Source organism: Jaculus jaculus, chromosome 3 (assembly GCF_020740685.1).
Source record: "Jaculus jaculus isolate mJacJac1 chromosome 3, mJacJac1.mat.Y.cur, whole genome shotgun sequence".
Classification (NCBI taxonomy): domain Eukaryota; kingdom Metazoa; phylum Chordata; class Mammalia; order Rodentia; family Dipodidae; genus Jaculus; species Jaculus jaculus.
This window is the reverse complement of record NC_059104.1, coordinates 50488439-50493473: the sequence shown is the minus strand read 5'-3', so window position 1 is coordinate 50493473 and position 5035 is coordinate 50488439.

The window sequence follows — 5035 nt, the reverse complement described above, 5'->3', positions numbered from 1 at the left end:
AAATGATCAGATTCAGTATAACATTTTCACACAGGTGTGTAGGACACTTTGATAGTACTTATCTTTTCTATTGTCCACAGTCCCCAGATGTGGTCCCCTTTCTATTTCTTTCTACTTTCATGACTTTAAAAATTATTTTGTATTTATCCAGAAAGAGAGAGAGAGAGGGAGGGAGGGAGGGAGGGAAGGAGGGAATGGGCCTACCAGGGCATCCAGCCACTGCAAATTAATTCCAGATGCATGTGCCATTTTGTGCATCTGGCTTATGTGGATACTGGGGAATTGAACCTGGGTCCTTAGGCTTTGCAGGCAAGCAGTCTAACTGCTAATCCATCTCTCCAGCCCTCATGACTTTTTTGTTTTTGTAAAATGATGATTTATTTTTGTTATCAGCTTGATTGGATTGAGAAATACCTGGGCATTAATAAAGCACATCTTTTGAGTTCATCTATGAACTTCCAGAGAGGTATAATGAGGAAGGAAGCTCCTCCCTGAGTGTTGTCATGACACCATGGTCTGCATCCCTGACTAAAATGGGCAAAAGGAGAGATGTCAGGTGAGGACTGACATCGTCTTCTTCTTCCTCCTGGTCAGTGCTAAGTCCCACCCTCTCCTGTTACCATGCCTTTCCTCATTACAGATGATGGACAGACTGCCTCTGAATTGTGTGAGTCAACATAAACCCTTCCTCCTTTAATTTTTTTTTTTGTTTGTTTCAGTTAAGTGGTCACAGTGATGAGAAAAGTAACTTCACTTGCCTTCCTCAGTCTGCCTTACTTCATTTACGATTCTAACTTCCATTTGCATCCATGTTCCTGCAACAACGTAAAGTTGTTTTTAAACATTAAATTAGTTTTTTGAGTTTGTGGCAGATCTATAACTTCTCAGTAAGTTTCATTTGTTCCTAAGCCAAGTTCCATTTCGTTACCTTCAAGTTCTTCCTTTCACCAGGCTTGGGAGCATGTGATGAGAAGGGAGAGGGCATCCGTGTAGGAATCCCTCCGCGCATGTGTGCTACTGCTTCGGCTCCTATGGGATTTGGGGGAAGAGGGGCGGGAACTGGAGGAACAGGACAATAGCTTGTTTGATACTGGTGTTATCTGGCCTAGTTACCTGTTCTCATTTCTGTGACAAACAGCTTGCAAAAGGAACTAAAGGGAGAAAGTTATTTTGGCTCATAGTTTGAGAAGATTTAGTCTGTCATGGCAAGGGACGCAGAGTGGCGGGAACAAGAGGAGACTGGTCTCACATTGCATTGGCATAGGAAGCAGAGAGTAAATGCTGGTGTCCAGCTTACTTCCTTCCTTCTTTTTATTCAGCCCAGAAGCCCACACCTCCTTGCAAACTCTCCCACAGAGATAGGAAGACATAGACTTCTGTTTCCATGGCGATTCTAAATCCAGGCAAGATGACAAGGAAGAGGAACCATTATAATCTCCTTAGTGAGAAGGTGTCCCAAAGCCAGCTCTTTCTAGTTTGAGTCCCTCCTCTAAATTCCAGGCTGACTCTTTTGGGGGAATTGTAAGACTACTTTCACTTTCTTCACATCCTACTTCCTGGTGTAAACCCTGAGCCAAGGGAGGTCAATTTCTTTGTTGAAATAATTTAAGAGGAAGCAAGTCCTGGCCCCTCTCTGCAGTACTCAATTCATGAAGTAAATTAGGCTTTCCTGGCATGCTAAATTCTGAAAACACCTTCCATTACACCCCCTTTCTCTTCACCGCACCCTGGTTACAATTTCACCTCTTTGCCATTCAAATGCCAGGGTTATATGTGAAGCTGTCTAAAGGGGTCTTTGGAGACACTTTCATTTGATTTGAGGTATAGAAGGGATGAGAGAAAGTACCCAGTATCCATAACTTCAATCCTCCATAAATTATTCTTGCCTCAGCAGGCTTTGCACGCCCATCTCCTGATAGAAGAGGAAGTTGAGTACATGTTTGCATAGTGAACTTTGGGCCAACTTTCAGCAAATCACACTGAAGGGTTTTACCATTTCTGTTTGAAGTACTTTACAACTTTCCCCCTTAGCTTTAGGGCTTCAGTTAAATCCATGAGACAACAGGAAATTTTCTATCTAGCATATATGCCAAGATGCTTTTCAGGTTGTTCAGTATCCAGTACTGAAAGGAGCCAAAATTCATTGTTGAGATCAGGGTAGAGTCACTACTGCATAAACAACATTTTAATATTTATGCTATAGTGTTTGGCTTCTGGCTATTGGTTCTCTCTCCCTCTCTCTCTCTCTCTCTGTGTGTGTGTGTAGATATACACATAAGTATTGGAGTAAATGGTATATTAGGGTTATCTAGAGAAACAGAACTCTGTTATATAATTGGATCATGTAATTGTGGAAGCAATTAACTTCAAAACCCTTAAGGCAGGTAGGAAATTCAGCTAGGAGTTGCTATTGAAGTCTTGAGACTGAACTTTGCCTGCCATGCCAGCAGGTTGGAAAATTGGGTAAGATTTCATTACTGTAGATGGTAGGCAAATTCCTTGTTTGGGAAACTTCAACCTTTTCTTTTAAGTCCTTCCACTAATAGGCTGAGCCTCACCCATGTCTTGAAGGGTTACTTGCTTAGTCATTCATTTTAAGTGCTAATCGTTCTACAAAATATTGTCACAGCAACACCCAGATTATTGTTTGATCTACTGAGCACCACAAGATGGATGGATTAAAGAAAAGATTAACTTTTAAAGGTAAGTAGCACTACTAACATCTCCTTTTTCTTTATTCGCCTGTTCAACAATGGTGGAGAGCAAAGCCTGCTATAGCATCCCAAGTACCCACTTCCCTTATTCCTGGATAAAGCCATTTTAATTACTACCCATTTGATCATCATTTGTCTGCCTCACTAGACTCAAGAACAGGCTTGGGTATCTGTTTGCTGTTGCAGCTTGACTGACAGCAGTTTTGGTTTTTTGGAAGAGTTCAGGAGGGAGTAGTTACCATCATTCAGCACACTCACCATGCTAGAAAAGCCAACATATGCACAGAGACTTGGGAAGACACAATGAATCTCATTTTTCTTTTCTTCTTCTTGCTTATATGAAGTATGTATGATGTGGTATGTGTGGTGTATGCATATGTGTATATGCTGATATGGCACCATGTGGCCTGGCTTGCAGTGGCCAAGAGAGCAGATGTCTCCCTTCATCACTCATCTGCCTGTTTTCACTTGAAATCAAATCTCTTACTGATTCCTGAGCTTGCTACTTGTGAGAACCTGCTATTCTTCTCTGGTCTCTGCTCTCCACAGGACTGGGGCAACAGGCCTGTGTGGCCACTATCCACTATTTACGTTGTGTTCTGGAGAGTATAATTGTGTTTGTCTTAGGCCCCCTCAGGTCTCAGGCAGCACATAACCACTGAGCCAGATCTCCAGCCAAAATGAATCCCTTTTCTTATTTTATTTATTTTTGACAGCTTCCATAATTATAGACAATAAACCATCATCATTTTCTCCCCCTCTCTTTCCCCTTGGAAACTCTACTCTCCATCATATCCCCTCCCCCCTCAATCAGTCTATCTTTTATTTTGAAGTCATTACCTTTTCTTCCTGTTATGATGGTTTTGTATAGGTACTGTCAGGCACTGCACGGTCATGGATAGCCAGGCCATTTTGTGTCTGGAAGAGTGTATTGTAAGGAGCCCTACCCTGCCTTTAGCTTTTACATCCTTTCCGCCACCTCTTCCGCAATGGACCCTGAACCTTGGAAAGTGAAATTGAGATGTTTCAGAGCTGAGAACTCCCCTGTCACTGCTTTTCAACACTGTGGTGCCTTTTGAGTCATCCAAAGGCTCTCCACCATCTGAAAAGAGAAGCTTCTCTAACCAAAAGTGAGGGTAGCATTAATATTTGGGTGTGAACATTAAGGAAAGTGTTTGCTGGACAGTTTGATGAGTATAATATATGTATTTAGCCAGACACCAGCAGGTGTTATACCACTAGGGCTCATGACTTCCCTCATCATAAGTTTTCAGTTCCAGGCATGTATTCTCTCCTGTGGAGCAGGCCTCCAGTCCAGTTAGAGAGTGGTTGGTTTCCCCCATAACAGACATGACATTATTGCACACATTGGCTCATTTGGCCTGGCTGGCCAAACTTGAATCCCATTTTCAACATTAATGTCATGCAAGGCTGTTGACATGGTAGGATGGGGTAAATATCAACTGAACAAGGACATCCTCAATAAACTTGTTGTTCTGGGATGATTCATTCCTTGACTTAGAACTCTGCAAAAATAAGCAGTGGGGAATTGTGATGGACAAACAGGGCACTGTCTTTAGATACTTTTATAAATTGACGACTAAAACACACTTGTTAAAATGTAAAGTGAAAGAATACTTACAAGAACTTTTGAAGCGAAGCTGTTCTGAAATTCAGAAATGAGTGACACAGGAAATGGGCTAAGCATTGTATTTATGCCCTGAAGAGGTTGGTGAGCTGACTTGAGGGCTGTTATGTACGCAGTGCATGAGAGGAGGTTATGGGAGACAAAGAAAAGTTTCTTGCCATTTGTATTTCTTTAAACTAATGTATTGAGTTCTGTTCCATTATTTCTCCTTTAAGCACCCACTCTGTGTCAGCTAATGCTTTGGATAAAGGAAAAGTGGCAAAACAAGAGATGCTGAGTCTTCTGAAGTTGGTATTTTAGTACCTTGAATTCAGCTTCAGGAATCTATTGTCCCAACACGGAGATGATGTTCAATTAGGGAGAGAATTACCATGGAGTTCACGGAGGGCTGGGAGTTAAGAAGATGAAACCTACTCATGGAGTGGGTGCTCCCTCATACCATAACTCACTTTATGGGCATCAGATATTATTATTATTATTATTATTATTATTATATTTTTTAAGGGAGGGTCTCACTCTAGCCCAGGCTGACCTGGAATTCATGGAGTCTCAGGGTGGCCTTGAACTCACAGCAATCCTCCTACCTCTGCCTCCCAAGTGCTGGGATTAAAGGCATGCACCACCATGCCTGGCTTTCAGATGTTATTTTTTAATTCAGGGAAATAAAGTTCAG